The sequence below is a fragment of the Puma concolor genome, chromosome B2 (assembly GCF_028749965.1).
Source record: "Puma concolor isolate L17-30 chromosome B2, mPumCon1.1.hap2, whole genome shotgun sequence".
Taxonomy (NCBI): domain Eukaryota; kingdom Metazoa; phylum Chordata; class Mammalia; order Carnivora; family Felidae; genus Puma; species Puma concolor.
The window spans coordinates 59391234-59403452 of record NC_141671.1 but is presented as its reverse complement, the minus strand read 5'-3'; the positions used below and the strand labels follow the sequence as shown (position 1 = coordinate 59403452).

Sequence of the window (12219 nt, the reverse complement as noted above, 5' to 3'; positions counted from 1 at the left end):
ACAACCACCCTCAGCCTTTCCTTTCAGGAGAAAAGCATCCTGATAAATTGATTCACACTAAGGTGCAAGTCACTTAATGTATTGTCCTTTAATGTTTTAATGCATTTGGAAGGAGGATGCCAGTAGAGAAATTACTTAATATTGTCAGAGTCTTGGCAGAACCTCTATTTTGCCCAAGGGCATAGCACTGCTTCCAGAGTTGGGCTCAGAGTATTGTATGTCCAAGGAGAATGAATCTGCTTTCTTTGCAAGTCTGGACTGGCCCGAACTCCATTAGCACTGGAATAGACTTACCTTGGTAGCAATGTCTCTATTAAAAAATAGCTTCTGACCACAATCCTTTATTAAAACTGACCACAGCACATGAATATAGTAAGCGAACAGCAATTGGCAAGACTATGATGTCAGGAATTTTAAATGTATATTTATAAATGTCATTAAAGGATAGACCAGTCTAAGATGAGATTAAGGCTCCATAATTAGAGAGGACACACAGTTAGATGACCCAGTGCAAGATTAAGGACTCAGACTTAAAAGGAAGATGAGACCTGCCCAGTGCCTAAGAAAGATGCACAAGTATGGGTAGAACTAGACTCCTTAGAGCTGGAAGATGAGAAAGGAAGAGTCAGAAGTAGGAGTCTCCAGAAGTAGTCAAGGAATTGAATGGAAAATGGTCAGTAACTGTCATCAAAAAATAATTTGAGAAAGCCTGTGCTTCAGTCAGATACTCTTCCCTTTTGAGGGTATTCCCAAGGTTCATCTGGCTGAGAGAGATATGTATAAGCTAAACCAGAACTGCCACCTTCCTGAATTTTTAGAGTCCTCCTACCCTGGTTCTGCTCTGGGGAAGGGTGTTTTTCTTAGTGATCACAGAAGGACGATCTTTGGGGAAGAATTTTAGGCACTCTGATACGTGAGTGTGGAAAGTATTTGGTGACAAGAAGTTAATTGTATGATGCCTCAGATTATACCAATGTTGGCTTCCTCAAAGAGATAGTAGAAAGAAAACAATCTGAAATAAATCCTTTATTTTTTAACTAAATTCTCCTGCCAATACAGACTGGTATATAGAAAATAAATCGTCATTTCATAAATGTTTTTATTGAACACAAAGAATTTACTACCAAGTACCCTTAAAATTTCTTTCAATAGTTAATACCCTGGGATATAACTTTTCACATTGGAATATGAATCAATTAATACTTGTATATTAGTATACTTATATATTAGTATATATTGAAAATATAAAAATCTTGAAAAATATGTGGTTTTATAAAACCACAAGTCTACTAAGTAGAAGGAAGTGTCATCTATATTTTTAAGGCATTTAATAAGTTAATTTGAAATTAGTATTCTTATACTTTCTCAAATACTTTAAAGCTAAAACAGAACTAAAAAAACCTTACTATTATAAGAGAGAGTGGGTAAAAAGCTGTAAGGGAGATTCAACTTTGTTAATGCATTAGTCATGTTCTAAAATGAGTAGATAAAGATAGAGGAAATTTGATTTATTGAAAAATAATTTAATATTTAAATGTTATACATATCAATGGTCTAACAGTACAGACATTTAAAATTAGATATACTTAAAAGTATATCCTTGAAAATAGAACATAAATTATCAATAGGAATAAAACGCAAAATATTTTGAAGAACTATAAGAAAATCAAAGAAAATGTTTAAAGTCTTTGTTGGAATGACAGAAATTTTACTGCCAAGTTAGAATCCTAAATATTGAAATAAGAGAATGACAAAACTATTTTGGAAACAGGTATGACAAATGTATAAGATCATTGAAAAATTGCCTTAAATTTATTTTCTCCCTTTTACAACTAATCTTGAGAGTAAATGGGATATGAAAAAAAAATAAGAATCATAATCCTGATGTCAAACTTCTTTAATTTCTTATATTCTTTAAAAGAATGTCATTCACAGAAAGGTATAAAATTTGAGAGAATCTTAAGAAACAAAGCAGTTCAATGGATTAGAAGACAAGTAAATTTATTTGTATTAGGATTAGGATTAAGTGTGCATGTAGAGTTTGGTGAACATGAAAACAGTGGACATAGGGAATAATTGACAATTCACAGAGGGGATAGGGCATGGCATTCTAGCAGCAGAATAGGCAGAAAGAGACTAAATATTACACCAGTTAACATGTTCTAGTAAAATATTTGCTTATTTCTCTGTCCACTCTGATAGGCTGTGAACTCAAGCTGGTATAATTTTAGTATCCTTAACAGCACAGAATATAACATATATTTTTTTTATCTTAGTCGTCATTGAAATTGAAATTGTTTTATCAAAGTCCTAGCATATTAATCATAGTTGTTTTAAATTTCTAGTCTGATAATTGCAAAATCTCTCCCATACCTGAGTCTGATTTTGGTGCTTCTTCTGTCTCTTCAAATTGTACTTTTCATCTTGTAATATGCCTCATGATTTTATATTTATAGCCAGACATGGTGTCCTGGGTCTAAGTAACTGAGATAAATAGATCTTTAGTGTAAGACTTTATTTTCATTTGGCTAGGAGTCAGGCCATGTTTGCTGTTTGCTGTAGCTATTAGGTGTCAGAGGCTAAAATTTTCTGCTGATATCACCTTGTTTTTATCTTCCCCGTAATCATTGGGTTTTCTTAGGACTTCTTAAATAGACATGAGATGTGTAGCTCTTTTAGTTATACCCCTTGTTATTACAAGAGACCTCTCTTGATGTAGTTAACATGTGGAGGGAGGAGAAGCTTTCAAGAGTTCTATGATTAGGTCTGACTTCTAGTGAGACTGTGCCTCACGCCTGGGCTGTGACGTTCACCTGTGCTTCTCAGTCCTCCTCTCCCTTAGACACAACAAGAAAACTTCAGGAGGCTAGAACTGAGTATTTCCTTTCTCCCAGATTGATTAGGCTCTGGTAAAATAGTTTTCCTTCAGCTCAGGCCTTGCTAAGAAGAACATAATATTCTGGCAGAATTTCAAAATGGCTATTCTCTCCCCCTGTTGGAAGCACAAAGGGATTTTTCTCCTATCTTCACTGTGAGAACATGGAGGTAAAACTTAGGAAAGTTATGGAGGATCCCCTAAGACTGGACACCTCTGGAGTTTTGAACTCTCAAGATTGTCCAGCATTTTGAGAATTACCGTGTGCTCTCGTGCCCTGCTACTCGCTCCAGCAGTGGTTTCTGCTCCTGAGTGTCTGTTTTGGTGAGCTATGATTCTCTGTATCTACCTGACTGCCCCACTAATTTGGCAGAGAGCAGTTTTCCTTGTGACTCCAATTCTCTGATGGGTCTAAGGAGAGTTCTTGATTTTTAGTTTGTTCAGCTTTTTATGTTTATGAAGAAGGGAAGGATGACTTGCAAGCTTCTCGCAAGCTAGACCAGAAACCAGAAGTTTTATTACTGTTTTAAGGGACATATTTAATAAGGTTATGAGGTGAGTTTTCCTCCATTCATGAAATTCAGTGTATCTTTTAAAAAACTGATTTCCTTTTTCTAATTAAGTTTCCCAGGTCTCTCACCTCAAATGATTGCTCCATTTTCCAGAGTTGCTAGACATTTTTATGGAAAAGATGCCAATTTATCTGGCATCCAATTCCCCACTAAATTGTAGAAACTAAAAAATTATAAATCATCTCGCACAAATAAGTATACCAGTTGCTACCACATGTAATCTGTGTTAAAGTGCATTAAAATATATCAGATTAATGGGGATATCTGAGCATTGAATTTCTGAATATAACTTGATACAGCAGACCTTATTACAAACTACTAAGCCTTTTATTAAAATAATTTATAGCAATTCTCTTTACATTAAGTCTGTTTATGTTACCTTCTCTCTGATGTCCCTATTCAAATAGATCTCCAGAAAAATGCCACATTCTATATTCTTTCTATTTAGGCTATTTTATTTAAAAACTCTCACTAATTACATTGCCATATAAAAATGTTAACTCAGCTGCATGTTTATGTGATTAGAGAGAATTAATATTACTGCAATTATTATTTGTTTGATAATGAAGAGTAATTTGAGAATTAAATAGCCCCTACTGAATAGGAGGATAGTAATCTATTTTTTTCCGTATTTCTAAGAATTAAATTTTAGTAGATAATATGAAAGACCTGAACTCTTGGGTTTTTTATAATGTTTAGGGCTGTGACAGTCTCTGACAAACTGATAATTAGTGTGGATTATTCTTTTTAGCAGAACTTATTTTAAAAGTGAATCAAAACATAAAGTGCTGATATTATTCTAAAATTCAAATGCTCTGCAAAAGAATGTAAATGACAGAACACAACTTATTGAATATCCTAAGCTTGCTAAGAAAATTCAAGACAAGTGATCTTCCTCCTTTTATTTGATCAGCATTGCTCATTTTTTCCTCAGTAAATGAATTTCACCAGGCAATATTGATCCATACCATACATTAACCAATGACTGTCAATGGGTCATACTTATTGCGTTTTGCAAATGATGGTCAACAAAAGTGTTAATTGCATTCTTTAAATTAAAACGAATCTTTATGTAGTATAGAAGCTGTATTTGTATTCAACAAAATGGAGGAGAGGGGAGGAAAATCTGTTTTCTGAATAAGGAAAAAATGCTCTGAGTTCTACAGCAGTCCAGTCTATTTGCAATTTCTTATTTTTAAATGTCATCTTATAAATAGACCTGAAAGCAAGACACAGGATAGCAAGATAGACTGTTTGATTTGATGTTTGTCTAGAGTTCTGTGGTTTATTTTTCATGATATAAAGTCATTGATGTTGTTAATGAATATTTACAAGTATTTATTGTGTTCAAGATCCCATTATTCACCTATTAAATAATTAAAATATGTGTGTCTCCATATAGGAAGTAAGGAAGCAGAAGTATAGTTCTTAAACTCATAATTTCTTTTTTTTAAAGAGATGTTTTATTGCTTTTGATATTTATTCATATTTGAGCTCAAGTTATTTATACATTTGATCAGTCAAAACACATCTAAAATAAACAGCATATCCTTTGGACACTCACCATAGCAAAGTATTTGGAAATCATATACCGTATATAGGAACACACACTGTTCTTAACATTCAAATTAGGGAAAAGAGGACAGGTCCATATGCAAACACTTGAATACACAAACAAAGAAACAAACAAGAACATTTGTTTTAAAGGAAATTTGATGCTTTGCCTTAATGTATTCTGCACATATATTGTGTGCAGAGCACTACACTAGATCCTCAAAATAATGTAAAAATTCATTAGTTTCAACATCATACCAAAGAGAGTTTTCATCTGAGTGAAGGAGACAAATGTGTAGGGTATAATACAGCATTCAGCAATGGGTTCAAAATGCAGGAAACTGTATGCTGAAGGAAATGAAGACATTAACTAGGATACTGTTTATGTAGTACTAATATTAAAAATAATAAGGCAAGGGGTGCCTGGGTGCCTCAGTTGGTTAAGCGTCCAACTCTTGGTTTCAGCTCAAGTCATGATCTCACAGTTTGTGGGTTTGAACCCTGCATCAGGCTCTGCACTGACAGCATAGAGCCTGCTTAGAATTCTCTGTCTCCTCCTCTCTGTCTGCCCCACTCCTTCTTGTGCATGTGCTCTCCAAATATATAAACAAACAAACAAACAAACTTTAAAAAAGTAGTAAGGCAATTGGCAAACCCTGAGTAAAATAGTGATTAGAAGAGCTTTCTCGAGGGACGAAGATTATGGCTTCCTCTCAAAGGTTAGAAAGGTATCCCCAAAAGTATTAAGTCTTCATCGGTACCTCATATTGAAAAGCATACCTTCAGGGATTGATCAGTACTGCTAATGAGAAGTCTAAATATATAATAGCCAGTTTAAAAAATCTGCTTCTCAAGACTAGTTTCACCATGAACAGAGATGTGTGTTCTCAGCATACTCAGCAATACAGTAACTTAGTGTTTTACAACCCAAAGTATATAAAAGTTTTGGAGAAGGAGGGAAGGTGCAAATTTGAATGAAAACATGTATTTTAATAATGCAAAGAGGACATTCTCTGTAGTAAATAAATATATTTATTATGGGAAATGCAGTTTAATATTTTTAGAAATAGAATATTAAAAATAACTTGTCTTACAATTTATATAACAGACATATAGCATAGCCATTATGCACAATCTAAATCTCTCAGACTAGTTATTATTATTGATAAAAGAAGTATAGTAGAATTATGACTACACTTTAGAGCTATTTAGATAATATGGGTAATGGTTGTCCACCTCTTTATATGTCTGTGTCATGTTTAAACATGGTAGTGGAGTAATGTTTGTATTTTGGTAGAAACAGAATACTCTTGGTATCATATATTGCCACAGAGGAGAATAGGTTTAATGTTTTAGACCTAGGTTAGATGGAAAATTCTTTGAGGCTCAGTTTCAAAATTTATAGCATGAGGCAAAACCATACCTAAGATAACATTGTGAATCCATTGGAGAGTTGGGAGTAGAATTTTATTTTATTTTTTTTTTAATTTTTTTTTTCAACGTTTATTTATTTTTGGGACAGAGAGAGGCAGAGCATGAACAGGGGAGGGGCAGAGAGAGAGGGAGACACAGAATCGGAAACAGGCTCCAGGCTCTGAGCCATCAGCCCAGAGCCTGACGCGGGGCTCGAACTCACGGACCGTGAGATCGTGACCTGGCTGAAGTCGGACGCTTAACCGACTGCGCCACCCAGGCGCCCCGGGAGTAGAATTTTAAATGCCCACACTTATATACTAGTGTTCTTTCCTCTACACCATACCTTTTATTCACTTATATTAAGATAGATATCTCTATGTAATATTGATGGAGGTATGGGCAAAAGATATTATTGAACTACTACTTTTCAAAATGCAAGCATAGGCTGAATTCCAAAATCCATTCCATACTCCCATTCTCCCAGTACCAATATCCCACACCAGAATTGTTAGAGTTGATGAACAACATTATTATCCAAAGTCTATAGCTTTTATTATTATTTTAATTTAAATTAAAGTTAGTTAGCATGTAGTGTAATAATGATTACAGGAGTAGAATTGAGTGATTCATCACTTACATATAACACCCAGTGTTTATCACAAGTGCCCTCCTTAATGCCCATCATCTATTTAGCCCATCCTCCCACCCAACCCTTGGTTTGTTAAGAATCTTAACATCCCTCCCGCAACCCTTGGTTTGTTAAGAATCTTCTATGGTTTGCCTCCCTCTCTATTTTTATCTTATTTTATTTTTGCTTCCCTTCCTCTATGTTCATGTTGTGTTTCTTAAATTCCACATAAGAGTGAAATAATACGATATTTGTCTTTCTCTGACTGACTTATTTTGCCTAGCATAATACACTCTAGTTCCATCCATGTTGTTGCAACCAAAATCTGTATTTTACATTAGAGTTCACTCTTGGTGTTGTACATCTTATGGGTTTTGATAAATGAATAATGATATGTGTCCACCATTATAGTATCATACAGAGTATTTTCACAGCCTTAAAATCCTGTGGTCTACTTACTCATCCCTTCTACTCCTCTAATTCCTAGCAGTCATTCATGATTTTTTGTTTCCTTGGCTTTTCTTTTTCCAGGATGTCATATAGTTTGAATAATACCATAGCCATTTTAACATAACTTCTTTCACTTCAAATATGCATTTATATTTTTCCATGCCTTTTTATCACTTAATAGCTCATTTCTTTTTAGTGCTGAATAATATTCCCTTGCCTAGATGTACCACAGTTTGTTTACCTGATAAAGGACATCTTGGTTGCTTCTGAGTTTTAACAGTTATAAATACAGCTTCTATAAACATCTGTGTGCAGGCTTTAGTGCATTCATAAGTTTTCAGTTTATTTCAGTAGATATCAGAGAATGGAAATTGCTGGGTTGTATAAAAAAGTGTGGTTAGTTATGTCAGAGACTGCCAAACTATCTTCCAAAGTGCTGTACCATTTCCAATTTTCATAAACAATTAGGTAGCATTTTATAATTTATTTTCATAGCAATTGCTAAAACCGTAACCCATCAATTGTTTGTGTATCTCTGTATTCAATATGTGACTGAACTCTCCCCCCTCCCCTCCCTTCCCTTCTGTTCCCTCCTCACCTCTCCACCCTGCTGTGCTTCTCTTCTCTCCAGTAATAAGCTCCATGAGAACAGTAACTATGCATATCTGTCGTTACCTCTTTTTCCACATTGATACCACATAATAGATTCATTCTAAATAAATATTTATTTATCAAATGAGTAGGAACATGGGTAAGACCATAAATATTTTGGTGTTAATCATATAAGAAATTTGCAACACAGATTAGATGCAATGCCATACACTATCAAAGATATAGGAAATTCCTTTCTATAATAATAAACTGATGTAAAACACCATTTGAGCCACAAGCTACCATGAAAGTTAGTTATCATTGGTGAAGCATTAACTATTTGCCAGGCTAAGTGTTTTGGATGCATTACTTCATTTAGTGCTTTAAAAAAGAAAAAACAAACTTGTGACATAAGAAGCATTGTTATCCCTATTTTACAGATATGGAAATAAAGAGGTTAGAATACTTTATGTAGCTGGTAGATCAGGAAGGTTTTGTTCTGTATTCAACTCTAGGTCTGAATCTTTTTACACTGAGCTATGCTCAAATTTCTCTTGGCAAACACAGTCACACTAAAAAGGATTTAACTCATACAATTTCTACAAAATTTCTCTTACATTTTACACCAAAATTTCTTATTTCACATGGCTCTTACATTATAACAAATGGAAGTGTGCATTTTACATCTGCCAGTTTATTCTATAAATAATTAAATACAGGCGAGGCAGCAGGAAGAAATATGATAACCGACATCTACTGCATTCTTTTGATGATAAACACCAATCTCTCTGTTCCTCTGCTTTTTCTAGTATTGCCACTGAAAAACAGCAGGGTTGTAATGCTTCCCTTGTGGCCTAGGAGTCTTTTTTGCTATTCATAATCAGTGCATCTGGTTTAGCTTTTTTCCCCCTTAATTAAAAATAAATAAAACTAAGAAAAGAGTCAGTCTATAGGGAAGAATAAGACCTGTTGCTTGTCCCTCTCCATGCAGCTCAGAGGCACTAATTTTCAGCACAGAGTATTTTCCTTGCTGTATTTGATATATTTTAGGTGTTAGATGGTATCCTTGTACCATGGTACTTGATTTGGTTTTGTGTTACTTCATGTAACTGTTTTCATGTCACTTGCACTTGCATTTCCCAAGTAAAGGGAGGATTGTGTGCATATTTTCAGAATGTGAAGATCAGCTTCAAAGCATTCAAACTATGAACCTAACCCACTTCAGTCTGAAGGGAGAGAGATAACATGTATTGTCACAGTGGGTTATAGGAAATAGATAGGCTACTACTAAATAGGAAATAGGCTACTACTAAAGTAGTCAGAAGCCATCCTGGTTAATGCTTTAAAATGAAGATTGCAGGGGCGCCTGGGTGGCTCAGTCAGTTAAGCGCCCAACTTCGGCTCAGGTCATGATCTCTCTGTCAGTGAGTTCAGGCTCCACATTGGGCTCTGTGCTGACAGCTCAGAGGCTGGAGCCTGCTTCAGATTCTGTGTCTCCCTCTCTCTCTGCTCATCCCCTGCTCACGCTCTGTCTCTCTCTCTCTGTCTGTCTCTCTCTCTCTCAAAAATGAATAAACGTTAAAATTAAAAAAAAATAAAATGAAGATTGCACCTTTGTATTCTAAATGATCTACAAGATGAAGAAAAATATAAAATGATCAGTACTGTAATGAATCATTGTGTGTGTCATGCACACAACTGTGGCTATTTGGTTGGCATGTAATAACAGCCCGAAGAGAGATAGACAACAAATGATATTTATTAACTAATGTGTTTTGATAAAGGTATGTATACAAGATACTATGGATATTAAAATAAAGGTACAGAGCCCTACTCAATTTGACTGAATTGGTTCAGAAAAGAGTTCCAATAGGAGAGCAAGCCTGAATGACAATGACAAGTGTAGCAAGTATGTTTGGGTGTAGGTTGAAGTTGCCCTACAGAGAAGAAGTACAGAAAGTTGCACGTTATTAAATGATTCTGATAGGATGGCTAACACAGAGTAGATTCTCAATATTGTGTTGAACTCAAATCAAATCAAACACAAATTATTTTAATTTAAATTAAATACAATGGTATTACCAACATGAACTGTGCCATGGTTGAGCCTATAACTTTAAAATTCAAACTATTTCTTCATTCAGAGCCCAAAATCTATATTTATAGTTAACATATAGGAAAATAACTAGTACTTCTTTGATTAGAATCAAAATGCTTGACATGCAATTTAATTTATTCATTGTAGAAAGTTGATTAAATATCATCCACTTAAAATTTGAAGGTAGTCTATTTGTGTATATTTTCTATCAAAATATAATATGCTTATTGCTACATGAATAATTTTATTTCAAAAAATTGATCTGTACTCATAGTTTTCTGAGTTTATTTTAATGTGAAACATTAGAAAAGTATTCAGAGAATATTTTTTGCAAAGGGAGTTTTAATTCAATACAATCCAAGTCCCAAAAATAAAAAAAATGTAATTTATGTTTTTTAATGTACAGGTTCATTTAACAGTACTGAAAAAGGGGGAAAAGTTTAAATATCTTTATTATAAATGTATTAGAAATATATGATTTGTGCACATTGGTCTGAGTAATTTGTATATATAATAATTCATATTCAAATATATAGCTTATTCATCAAATTGTACCTTTCACTTAGTAATTACAATTTAGTTATCAAATTAGAGACCCATTGTATTCCACAGGTTTTTTATTTTATAAGTCACCTGTGAACTTCAATGGAAACCAAGTAATATAAAGATCTTGTCCCAAGACTCCAGTTCAACATTTGTAATCAATTTGAGTTGACCAAATCAAAGGCTTTTGGGTCTCCAACTCAGTAGAATTATCACTCCCTTCTTTTTACTTAGCATGAAGCAGACTGACATAGACTGATACCACAAGCTCCCCCAAGAGTATTCTTTACTAGCCTATGATCTCTAACACTGAGCTAGACACTTGAGGACTGTTTTTGCTCTTAAAAACTTTGGTCTACTGGGAATGCAAAATATGTCAAACAGCAATCACAGCATGACAGATAGCAGCTGCAGTTAAGGTCTACACAATATTTCATGAAAGCACAGTAGTGATGTATTTAAAAACTTTTTAAGAAACATAGAAGATTTCCAAGAGAATTTTGAGTTGAATCAAAAAAGTTGGGTATCTGGGTTACCTAGGTTCAGGGTGGGAATATGTGGCAGTAGTGGGATTCAGGAAGGAAAAAAATATATGTGAAGTAGTAATTATCATAATTTATGTAAAAAAGTGATAAGAAATAAGCATATGTTTTTAGAAATGGTCAGTGTCTGTGTGTGCTAGACTACACCATTTTTACTTTTCCTAGGAAAGTGGTAAACCACTGATGATTTTTTCAGCTAAGGAATAACCTAGTCGGACTTTTATTTTAAAAAATAACTCTGAGGTGTCTCAGTGGCTCAGTCAGTTAGGTGTCCAACTTTGGCTCAGGTCATGATCTCATGGTTTACGGGTTTGAGCCCCATGTCAGTCTCTGTGCTCACAGTACCATGACTGCTTGATATTCTCTCTCTGTCTGTCTCTGTCTCTGTCTCTCTCTCAAAAGAAATAAACTTTAAAAAAATAACTCTGGCACATATTCTATAGTTAGTAAATATACTTGTGAGGGCTTGCCTCTAAAACAGTGTCTCTCAACCTCTTGTCTCATCAGCTTTCTGCAGGAAATCTGTTGTCTGAACATTTTGTCTCTAGTGTTAACCCTGGCTTCTCCCCTGAGCTGTGCTTTCCACTTGCCTTTCTCAAATATCTTCCAATAGCCAGATCAAGGAAAATGTCTGACTCAGTACAGTTCTCAAGATATTTATCTTTTCATTCATTAGTTCTCCTAGAACCAGAAGATTAGAATTGTATAGGAAAGCAATGAGCATATATTTTCAAAGAGAACTCCACCTAAGCAAATCCCTTGAAGATCCCTTGAAAATCTGGTAGCCAAATTCAATGAAGGGAAATAAAGTTATCTTCTAAGAAAGTAGAAAACTCACTTCAAGAAAACATAGGCCTCGGGACACCTGGGTGACTCAGTCTGTAAAACATCTGACTCTTGATTTGGGCTCAGGTCATGATCTTGCACTTCCTGAGATTGAGCCTGTGTTG

At 34.5% G+C, this 12219-nt stretch overlaps 1 protein-coding gene across 1 annotated transcript in view; it reads left to right on the top strand.

The window, feature by feature from the left end:
- LOC147581008 (protein eyes shut homolog) overlaps positions 1 to 12219 on the top strand; it is a 345678-nt gene that overhangs the window by 11457 nt on the left and 322002 nt on the right. The gene's annotated exons all lie outside the window — the stretch shown is intronic.